Here is a 12,353-nt window from a genome sequence, read left to right on the forward strand (position 1 = left end):
AAAAGCCAAAATTAACAATCAAGAGCTAGAACTGTAATGTATTATTTGTGGAGGTATACTGACTAATGAAACAATAAAACTGTTAAAAAATAAATGGGATTTACATACAGAACACAAAGAAGGGGCACCTGGCTGGCTCATTCAGTACAGCGTGTGACTCTTCGTCTTGGCGTCGTGAGTCCTAGCATCACACTGGGGGTAGAGATTACTAAAACAAACAAACCACAAAGAAATAAATTCAAAACCAAAATAATCTTTTTAAAAATCAACAAGGCAGGGCAGCCCCGGTGGCGCAACGGTTTATCTCTGCCTTCAGCCCAGGGCGTGATCCTGGAGACCCAGGATTGAGTTCCACGTCGGGCTTCCTGCATGGTACCTGCTTCTCCCTCTGCCTGTGTCTCTGCCTCTCTCTCTAGCTGTGTTTCTATGAATAAATAAATTTTAAAAAATCAACAGGGCATAATTAACATATAACGTTGTATTAGTTTCAGGTGTATAATGATTTGTATATGTATGCATTGCTAAATAATCACCACAATAAGTCTAGTTAGCACCTGTCATCATACAGTTAGAAAATCTTTTTTTCTTTTGAAAATAGTATTTTTAGAGAAAGATTATTGGATTAAAGAGACAACAGAAAAAGAGTGCAGCTATTTTGCAAAACAGTTTGACAATTCCTTCAAATGTTAAACATAAGGAGAGGTTTTTAAGATAGCAGCCTAGGAAGATCCTGACCTAACCTCCTCCCATGGACACAACAAATCTACACCTATACTCAGAATAATCGCCTCTAAAGAGAACCTAGAACGTGGATGAACAGAACTTCCACAACAAGGGATGGCACTGAGATGGACAGAAGAGGCAGAGATGTGGTCCTGCTCAGAAAAACCACACACCAGGTGCAGTGTTCCACTGTCAGAAGGAACCTCAAATGTATAGACTTTTTCCCTGAGGAGTGAGAGATTCAAGCTCCAAATCAGGGACCCCAAACAAATCCTACACAGTAGAGATGAGCTGCAAAAACCTGTCTTTGAAACTAACAGGGAATACTTCAAGGAGAATTTCTTCTTCTTTTTTTTGAAGATTTGTTTATTTATTTTAGAGAAAGAGAGGGATAGTGTATGTAACAAATAAAGCCCCAAATTGGTAGAGGAAAGGAAATAAAGATCAGTACAGAAATAAATGAAATAGAGGCTTCAAAAAATAATAGAAAAGATTAATAAAATTAAGAGCTGTTTTTTTTAAAAAGAAAATTAAAATTGATACACCTTTCACAAGACTCATCAAGAAGAGAAAGGAGCACCTGAGTGGCTCCTGGGATTGATCCTGGGATTGGCTCTGTGCTCTGCAGGGAGTCTGCTTGAGGATTATCTCCCTCTCTCTCCCTCTGCCCCTCCCCCTGCTCACATACACTCTCCCTCTCTTTCTTTAAAATAAATAAACAAATCTTCAAAAAAAAAAAAAAAGAAGAAAAGAGAGAGCCCAAATAAATAAAATTAGAAATGAAAGAGAGGAAGTTAGAACCAATGCCACACAAATACAAAGGATCATAAAAGACCACTATGCCACAATGCCAACAAATTGGACAACCTACAAGAAATGAATAAATTCCCTGAAACGTGCAATTTACCAAGACTGAATCAGGAAGATTGGAAATTCAGACATAATGATTACTAATAATGAAATTGAATCAGTAATCAAAAAACTCCCCAAAACAAGAGTCCAGGATCAGATTGCTTCACAAGGGAATTTTAGCAAACATTTAAAGAACAGTTTATATATTTTCTTCTCAAACTATTCCAAACAATTGAAGAGGAAGGAATGCTGCCAATCTCATTCCATGAGGCCAGCATTACCCTGACACCTAAACTAGACAAAGGCATACATAAATCAATAAATATAGGCCAATATTCTTGATGAACACTGATGCAAACATTCTCAACAAAATATTAGCAAACAAAATTCAACAATACATTAAAAGCATCACATACCATGATCAAGTGGGATTTGTTGCAGGAATGCAAGGATAGTTCAACATCCAAAACTTAAGGAGATTCAAACATTAACAAAACAAGTAGGGACATAAAAATCATATGATAAAAATGGATCATATGATCATCCAACAGATGCAGAAAAGCATTGGGCAAAATTCAACATCTATTTATGATAAAAAAAAAACTCCCAACAAAGTGAGTATTAGAAGAAGTATACCTCAACATGACAAATCCACAGCTGACATCATACTCAAAAGTGAAAAGCTGAAAGCTTTTCCTCTAAGATCAGGAACAAGACTAGGATGCTCACTCCTGCCACTTTTCTTCAATGTAGTATTGGAAGTCCCAACTACAGCATTTAGATAAGAAAAACAGTAAAAGGCATCCAGAAGGCCAGCAGGAACCCCTGCCCACACATATCTTCTGACCAGAGAGTTCTGCAGGACCTCAGTTCTAGAGGAAGTAGTATGAGGTCTCATTTAACAAGCGGACCAAAAAAAAAAAAAAAAACAAGCGGACCAGAGCTCACTTAGTTACAACTTGCCACATTCTAGCCAAGGACCAAATGCTCCCTGCAGGCAGGAGAGCCTCTGCAGACAAGTGGCCTGAGGGATAGAGAAGCCAAAACACAACAGCAAAGTGCATGGAGCACACACCAGACACACTCCCTGAAGCACCAGGCCCGGGACACCGTATGACCTCTTCTTCATAAAGCCGTTACTTTCAGGAGCAGGTAACACAACAGGCTTTCTGACACACAGAAGGCAGCAGAGACTTAGACAAAATTCTAAGACAGAGGCATTCATTACAAATAAAAGAACAAGATAAGGCCAGAGATCTAAATGAAATAGATATGAGTAACATGCCTGATAGAGAATTTAAAGCATCATATAGGATACTTGCTGGGCTTGAGAAAAGAATGGAAGAGATCAGGGCAACCCTTACCACAGGCATAAAAGAGTTCAAAAGAATCATCCAGAAATGAAGAAGGTGATAACTGAAATTGGAAACAGGCTTGATGCAATGAACAGAATGAATAAGTGATTTAGAAGACAAAATAATGGAAAAAATGAAGCTGAACAAAAAAGAAAAAGAATTATGGAACATGAGAATAGACGTTCAGAACTCAGTGATGCCATCAAATGTAATAACATTCATGTTATAGGAGTGCCAGGAGAAGAAGAGAGAGAAAAGGCAGCAGAAAATTTATTTGAGGAAATAATAGCTGAAAACTTCCCTAGTGTGGGGAAGGAAACAGACATCCAGATTAAGGAAGAACAGAGAACTCCCATCAAGGGGCACCTGAGTGGCTCAGTGGTTGAGAGTCGGCCTTGGGCTCAGGTCATGACCCCGGGATCCTGGGATTGAGTCCTGCATTGGGCTCCACACAGGGAGCCTGCTTCTCCCTCTGCCTGTGTCTTTGCCTCTCTCTGTGTGTCTCACGAATCAATAAATAAAATCCTAAAAAATAAAAAGAACTCCCATCAAAATCAAAGTGACACCAAGACATATTGTAATTAAATTTGCAAAATATAATGATAAAGAAAATATCTCAAAAGCAGCAAGACAAAAGAAGTCCTTAACTTACAAGAGAAAACTAATAAGGCTAGCTAGAATTTTATCAACAGAAACTTGGCAAGCCAGAACAAGGGAGTGGCACGATATGGGTGAGAAAAATCTGTAGCCAAGAATATTCAGCAAGGTTATCATTCAGAACAGAAGGAGAGATAAAGAGTTTCCCAGACAAACAAACACTAAAGGAGTTTGTGGTTAGTAAGCCAGCAGGAAATATTAAAGGGGACTGTGTGACTGTAAAGGAGACCAAAAGTGACAAAGACAAAGGATCAGAGAAAATCTCGAGAAACAATGACACAGCAAGTAATAAAATGACACTAAATACATATTTGTCAATAATTACTTTGAATGTAAGTGGATAGGCAGCCCAGGTGGCTCAGCGGTTTAGAGCCACCTTCAGCCCAGGTCGTGATCCTGGAGACCCGGGATCAAGCCCACATCAGGCTCCCTGCATGGAGCCTGCTTCTCCCTCTGCCTGTGTCTCTGCCTCTCTCTCTCTGTGTCTCTCATGAATAAATGAATAAAATATTTTTGAAAAATGAATGTAAATGGACTAAACTCCATTCAAAAGACATACAGCATCAGAATGGATAAAAAACCAAGACCCACCTATATGCTGCCTAAAAGAGACTCATTTTAGACCTAAAGACACCTGCAGATTGAAAGTGAGGGGATGGAGAAACATTAATCATACAAATGGATCTCAAAAGAAAGCCAGAGTAGCAACACTTATATCGGACAAACTAGACTTTAAAACAAAAACTGCCATGAGAGGTGATAATAAGGACAGCCCATAAGAAGATCTTACAAATGTATATATTTATGCACCCAACATGAGGACACCCAAATATATAAAACGATGATAACAAACATAAATAAACTTATTGATAACAAGATAATAATAATAGGGACTTTAACATCCCACTTACAGCAATGAACAGATAATCTAAACAGAAAATCAACAAGGAAACACTTTGAATGGCACACTGGACCAGATGGACTCAACAGATATATTCAGAACATTTCATCCTAAAACAGCAGAATATACGTTCTTTTCAAGTGCACATGTAACGTTCTCCAGAATAGATCACATACTGGGTCACAGATCAGGCTTCAACAAATAGGAAAAGATTGAGATCACTCCATGCATCTTTTCTAATTACGACACCATGAAACTTGAAGCCAGCTACAAGAAAAAATTAAGAAAGACCATAAATACATGGAGGTTAAACAACATGCTACTAAACAATGAATGAGTCAACCAGGAAATCAGAGAAGAAATGGGAAAAAATAACCAGGGAAATAAATGAAAATGAAAATACAAATACAATGGTCCAAATGTCTGGGATGCAACAAAAGCAGTTCCAAGAGGAAAGTATATAGCAACACAGGCTTACTTTAAGAAGCAAGAAAAATCTCTGATAAACAACCTAATCTCACTCCTTTAGGTGTAGTCTTTATTATATTATTTTATTAGAAAAAGAACAACAGGGTAGCCCCAGTGGCTTAGTGGTTTAGTGTCCGCCTTCGGCCCGGGGTGTGATCCTGGAGGCCCGGGATCGAGTCCCGCGTCGGGCTCCCTGCATGGAGCCTGCTTCTGTCTCTGCCTCTCTCTCTCTCTCTCTCTCATTCGCTGTGTCTCTACTAAATAAATAAAATCTTTAAAAAAAAAAAAAAGAAAAGAAAAAGAACAACAAACGAAGCCTAAAGCCACTTGATATGTCATTAGGGAAATGCATATTAAACCAATGAAATTCTTTTTTTTTTATAAATTTATTTTTTGGGATCCCTGGGTGGCGCAGCGGTTTAGCGCCTGGCCCAGGACACGATCCTGGAGACCCGGGATCAAATCCCACATCGGGCTCCCGGTGCATGAAGCCTGCTTCTCCCTCTGCCTATGTCTCTGCCTCTCTCTCTCTCTCTCTCTCTCTCTGTGTGACTATCATAAATAAATTAAAAAAAAATAAATGTTACTTTAAAAAAAATAAATAAATAAATAAATAAATAAATTTATTTTTTATTGGTGTTCAATTTGCCAACATATAGAATAACACCCAGTGCTCATCCCCTCAAGTGCCCCCCTCAGTGCCTGTCACCCAGTCACCCCCACCCCCCGCCCTCCTCCCCTTCCACCACCCCCAGTTTGTTTCCCAGAGTTAGGAGTCTCTCATGTTCTGTCTCCCTTTCTGATATTTCGCACTCATTTTTTCTCCTTTCCTCTTTATTCCCTTTCACTATTTTTTATATTCCCCAAATGAATGAGACCATATAATAAAACCAATGAAATTCTAAACATCTGTTAGAATAGCTAACTTCCATGACATTGATGATCCCAAATGCTGGTGAGGATGTACAGCAGCAGGAACTCTTACTCATTGCTGGTGGGAATGCAAAATGGTATAGCCACTTCGGAAAGCAGTTTGGCAGGGTCTTTTCTTTTGTTTTTAAAAAGATTTTATTTGAGAAAGAGGGAGATACAGAGAGAATGAGACAGCAAGCATGAGTGAGCACACAAATGGGTGGGTGGGCAGAGGGAGAGGAAGAGCAGATCCTTCACTGAGCAGGGAGGCCGACATGGGCCTGGACCCCAGGACCCTGGGATCATAACCTGAACCAAAGGCAGATACTTTACCGACTGAGCCACCCGGCTGCCCCCGTTCGGCAGTTTCTTACAAAACTAAACACACTCTGGGTGTGTGATCCAGTGATCGTGCTTATTGGCATTTACCCAAGTGACTTAAAAATGTATGTCCATACAAAAATCTGTACGTGGATGTCTGTATCAGCTTAATTCATAATTGCCAAAACTCGGAAGCAGGTAAGATGTCCCTCAATGAGTGAAGGGAAAAATAAACTGTGGTGCATCCAGATGATGGATTATTATGCAGCACGAAAAAGAAATGAGCTATCGAGCCCTGGAAGGACATGGAGAAAACTTCAATGCAAACTTTCATGCATGTTACTCAGTGAAAGGAGCCAATCTGAGAAATCTACATACTGGAGGATCCCAACTACATGACCTTCTGGAAAAGGCAAAAATGAAGGAGTCAGAAAAAAAAAACATCAGTGGGTGCTGAGGGTGAAGGGGGAGGAGGGAAGAACGGAACACAAGAGATTCTTATGGGCAGTGAAACTATTCTGGGTGACACTTATAAATCTCTAAAATCTCTACACGTTATCCAAACCCGTGGAAGGTACGACACCAAGAATGAGCTGAAGGTAAGCTGAGCTTTGGGTGACAACGGTGTGCGGATGTGGGTTCGCTGATCATAATAAATATATTATTCTGTTGCCAGATTTTGACCGTGGGAAAGCCCTCTGTGTGGGAAAGCTGTGCACCTTCTGCTTAATTTTTCGGAACCTAAAACTGTTGTATTTAAAAATATATATATATATATATTGTAGTTTGCATATCCTGCAACTAAAAAAAATCAACGTTAGCTGTAACAGTAAGTAACTTTTCCCTCCTCCTTTCTTTCCATTCGTCTTCCCTCCTCCTTCCATCCTTCAAGGCTCCCTGCCTTTTTGGTGTCCTTCCTTTCTGAGCAGTTCAGTGTGAAACCCATCAGGTGTTCATATTTATCCGGCAGAATCGGCCTTCGGTGACTATCGGATTTCACGGCGGACCCAGGTCTCGGCGCCGAGCCCGGGCAGGTGTCCGCGCATCCCGTCTGGCCCGAGCCGCTCACCTCCGCGCGCATCCAGGTCAGGCCCCCACCTGCGCTCCGCGCCGGCCCGCCCACCCCGTCGCTCGGCCCCGCCCCGGGGGCGTCTCCAACGCCGCGCCCCCGCCCAGGCCCCGCCCCCGGGGCGTGCCCAGCGCCGCGCCCCGCCCCCCTCGCGCGTTCGTTGGTCCAGCCCGACGCTCGTTCCGGCCGCGCCCCGCCCAGGCCCCGCCCCCCCGCCGTCCGCCGGCCGGGAGGGGGCGTGGCTGCGCAGGCCCACGCCGCGCCCCGCCCCCTCCACCCCCCCCCCCCCCCCCGGCACGCAGGCTCCGCGCACGCGCGCGCCCCCGCCTGAGCCTCGGTCCCGGCCGCGGGGAGCCGGCGGGTAGAGGCTGGGCCGCGGAGGCCGGAGGGGGCCGCCGCCGCCGCCGCCCTGCAGGAGGGGAGCATGTCTGCGAGTCGAGCCAAGAAAGTGAAGATGGCCACCAAGTCGTGCCCCGAGTGCGACCAGCAGGTGGGGGCCGGGCGGGGGCGGCCCGGGGCACGGGAGTCCGGGGGGGTCACGGGGGCGCGGTCCGGCCGGTGCGCACCTGGCGGCGGGGCCGCGGGGGTCGCGGGGGTCGCCCGGTGACCGGGCCCGGGGCCGAGCACGGCCGCGCCCTCCGCCCGGGAGCCCGGCGGCCGCTTTGTTCCCGCCGCGACGCAGTGACCTGCTGGAGGCCGGGAGGGGGCGACCTCGGCGCGCTCGGCGGTGCCCCGCGTGACCCGGTGACCTGCGCTTGTCCTCCGAAGGCGCAGTTTCTCTAGGCCCCCCTCCGTGAATGGTAGGTCGTTGTCTGGCTTCAAAAAGGTGAATTTACCTTGAACATTTAGCGTCTACTTTATGAACCAAGTCCCCGCGCGGTCCAGGGCTCAGCCAGCCCCCGAGGCCCAGCCCAGGCCCAGCTGGAAAACCTGCGTGGACTCGGAAGAGCATCGTGCGCGCTCGCAGGTGCGCGCTCGCAGGTGCGCCCCCCCGTGGGCCCAGACGGCAGCGCGGCGGTGAGAACGGGACTGCCCGCGGCCTAGAAGCCCGGTTGCGGAGCCCAGGAGGGAGGCCGCTGCCTCCAGGGTTTTGCAGGGAAAGGCCCGCTTGTACTTCCTGTGCTTGGGGAGCCTGAAGCTGTGGCCCCTCACCAGGTGCCCGGATTCCCGCTCAGATGCCAATAAGGGGCCACTTTTACCGCGAGCAATACCGTCTAGTAACAGTACCTGATTAGGCCGACAGGGTCGGAGTGCCGAACTTCACCAAAGGTCTATTTTCTCCGGAAGGACTTTGGTTAATCCTTTACTGACATGTCATAATCCCATGAATTTTTTTTTTTTTTTAAGATTTTTGTTTATTTATTCACGAGAGACACAGAGGCAGAGACACAGGCAGAGGGAGAAGCAGGCTCCATGCAGGGAGCCCGACGTGGGACTCGATCCCGGGTCTCCAGGATCACACCCCGGGGCTGCAGGCGGCGCTAAACTGCGCCACCAGGGCTGCCACCCAGGTGCCTTTCTGTTGCATTCCTATACATTATGAAACCGTGAAATTAAGAAAACAGTCTGTTTACAATGGCCAAAATAATAAAATATCTAGGAATAAACTTAACTAAGGAAGTGTGAAAGATCTGTACTCTAGGGGATATCTGGGTGGCTCAGTGGTTTAGCGCCTGCCCTTGGCCCAGGCCACAACCCTGGGCCCAGCCCAGGTCCCGGGATCAAGTCCCACATCGGGCTCCCCGCATGGAGCCTGCTTCTCCCTCCTCCTGTGTCTCTGCCTCTCTCTCTCTCTCTCTCTATCATAAATAAATAAATCTTTTTTTAAAAAAAAGATCTGTACTCTGAATACTATAAGACACTTATGAGAGAAATTGAAGGCGACACAAACAAATGGAAAGGTATTCCATGCTCATGGACTGAGAACCAATATTCTAAAAATGTCTGCCCTGCCTAAAGCAATCTACAGATTTAATGCAGTCCCTATCAAAATACCAAGAGCATTTTTCAGAGCTAAAACCATCCCAAAATTTGTTCTACCACAAAAGACCAAGTAGCCAAAGTAATCTTGAAAAGACCAAAACTGTGAGGTATCACAATCCTAGATTTCAAGATAGACTACAAAGCTGTAGTAATCAAAATGTTATGATACTGGCACAAAATAGACACAGGGATGCCTGGGTGGCTCAGTAGTTGAACATCTGCCTTCAGCTCAGGGTGTGATCCCAGAGGTCTGGGATCGAGTCCCACGGCTCCCTGCATGGAGCCTGCTTCTCTCTCTGACTGTGTCTCTGCCTCTCTCTGTGTCTCTCATGAATAAATAAATAAAATATTTTAAATAAAATAGACACAGATCAATGGAACAGAATAGAGAACTCAGAAACAAACCGACGATTATATGGTCAATTAATCGTCAACATTGGAGGCAAGAATATGCAGTTGGAAAAAGACAGTCTCTTCAGCAAGTAGCTGTTGGGACAGCTACATGCAAAAGAATGAAACCAGACCACTCTCTGACACCTTGCACAAAAACTCAAAATAGATGAATAACCTAAATGGGAGGCCTGAAATCATAAAGATCCTAGAAGAGAGCACACAAGCAGTAATGTCTCTGACATTGGCCGTAGCAGCATTTTTCTAGATAGGTCTTCTGACATAGGAAACAAAAGCAAAAATAAACTATTGGGACTACATCAAAATTAAAAGCTGCATAGGAGAGGAAGTAATCGACAAAACTATAAGATAACTTAATGGGAAAAGATATTTGCAAATGAAATATCTGATAGAGGGTTAGTATCCAAATATATAAAGAACTGATACAATTCAATAGCCCCAAAACAAATAATTCCATTAAAAAGAGGGTAGAGGGATCCCTGGGTGGCGCAGCGGTTTGGCGCCTGCCTTTGGCCCAGGGCGCGATCCTGGAGACCCGGGATCGAATCCCACGTCGGGCTGCCGGTGCATGGAGCCTGCTTCTCCCTCTGCCTATGTCTCTGCCTCTCTCTCTCTCTCTCTCTCTGTGACTATCATAAATAAATAAAAATTAAAAATTTTTTTAAATAAAAAATAAATAAATAAAAAGAGGGTAGAAGACAACACATTTCTCCAGTGAAGACATCCGGATGACCAGCCGGCACATGAAAAGATGCTCAACATCACTCATCATCAGAGGAACGCAAATCAAAACTACAGTGAGGTATCCTCTCATACCTGTCACAATGGCTAGAATAAAAAACAAGAAACAACAAGTGTTGGTGGGGATGTGGAGAAAGGGGAACCCTCGTGTACTGTTGGTGGGAATTCAGATGGGTACAACCACTTGGAAAACAGTGTGGAGGGTCCTCAAAAGCTTAAAGATGGGGGATGCCTGTGTGGCTCCATGGTTGAGCGTCTGCCTTTGGCTCAGGTCGTGATCCCAGGGTCCTGGGATCGAGTCCTGCATTGGGCTCCCCATGGGGAGCCTGCTTCTCCCTCTGCCTAAGTCTCTGCCTCCATGAGTCTCTCATGAATAAATTTTCAAAAATCTTAAAAAAAACCACAAAACTTAAAAACGGAACTACCCTATGATCGAGTGATTGCACTACTGAGTACCCCTAAAATAAAATTAAAAAAAAAAACCAACACTAATTCGAAGAGATACATGCACCCCTGTGCTTATTGCAGTAGTATTTACAGTGGCCAAGATGTGGGAGCAGCCCAAGTGTCCACCAGTCCATGAATGGATAAAGAAGTGGCACATATACACAATGAGATATTAGTCATAAAAAGAATGAAATCTAGCCATTTGCAACAGCATGAATGGAGCTAGAGTGTAATGCTAAGGGAAATAAGTCAGTTGGAGTAAGACAAATATTGTATACTTTAACTCATGTGGAATTTAAGAAACAAATGAAGAAGGAAAAGAGAAAAACCAAAAAACAGACTATAGAGAACAAACTGATGGCTGCCGGAGGGGAGGCAGTTGAGATGGGAAATAGGTGAGCGGGATTAAGGGCACACTTACAGTGGGCACCGAGTCATGCATAGGATTGTCGGATCACTGTGTGGTAACCTGAAACTAATGTAACCCTGTGAAAAAATTATGGTCACCCTAGAGTGTGTGAAATACGTAAATATTGCAATAAAGCAAGTCAAATGAAATTTCTGGTTCTCCAGGGCACATAAAAGCTGTATTACACCATCAGTCTATTCAGTATGCAGTAGCTTTGTGTCTAACAGAACAGTGTATATACCGTAACTAAAAAATACTTCACTGCTGAAGAACGTTAACTGTCATCCGAGCCTTCAGTGAGTTGTGATCTTTTTGCTTGTGGAGGGTTTTGCCTTGATGTCGACAGCTGTTGACTGATCGGGGTAGTGGTGCTGAGGGTTGGGGTGACTGTGGCGATTTCTTGACGTAAGAGAGCAGTGAAGTTTGCCGTCATTGGTTGATTCTTCCTTTCCCAGTTCCTCTGCAGCATGCAATACTGTTAGCATTCACCTGCAGTAAAACTTGTTTCAAAATTGGAGTCAGTCCTTTCAAACTGTGTTCCTTTATCAACTAAGTTTATGTAATATTCTAAATCCTTTGATGTCATTTCAACAGTCTTCACAGCATCTTCACCAGGATAGATTCCATCTGGAGAAACCACTTTCTTTGCTCATCCATAAGAAGCAACTCCCCATCCATTAAAATTATGAGATTGCAGCAATTCCGACCATCTGCAGGCTCCACTTCTGATTCTAGTTCTCTGTCACATCTTGTATTTACTTCTGAACCTCTCAGAGTCACCCATGAAGTCTGGAATGAACTTCTTCCAAACTCCTGTTGATATTTTTACCTCTTCCCAGGAATTACAAATGTTCTTTTTTTTTTTTTTTTTTTTTAAGATTTTATTATTTGAGAGAGAGCACTTGCAGGGGGAAGTGGTAGAGGGGGAGAGAGAGGGAGAAGCAGACTTCCCCACTGAGCAGGGAGCCTGGTGAGGGCTCAATCCCAAGACCCTGGGACCATGACCTGAGCCAAAGGTAGACGCTTAACCAAGTGAGCTATCCAGGGACCCCTGAATCATGACTATTCTTGATAGTGTGCAGAATGGTGAATTCTTTCCAGGAG

At 44.4% G+C, this 12,353-nt stretch overlaps 1 long non-coding RNA gene across 1 annotated transcript in view; it reads left to right on the forward strand.

The window, feature by feature from the left end:
- Positions 1–7,588: 7,588 nt before the first annotated feature.
- Positions 7,589–12,353, forward strand: part of LOC140602490 (uncharacterized) — a 28,919-nt gene continuing 24,154 nt past the window's right edge. Inside the window, exon 1 of the long non-coding RNA XR_012005431.1 lies at positions 7,589–7,748. This is a non-coding gene — a long non-coding RNA (uncharacterized lncRNA). The remainder of the gene's footprint in view (positions 7,749–12,353) is intronic.

This window comes from Canis lupus, chromosome 13 (genome assembly GCF_048164855.1).
Source record: "Canis lupus baileyi chromosome 13, mCanLup2.hap1, whole genome shotgun sequence".
In the NCBI taxonomy this organism is placed as follows: Eukaryota; Metazoa; Chordata; class Mammalia; order Carnivora; family Canidae; genus Canis; species Canis lupus.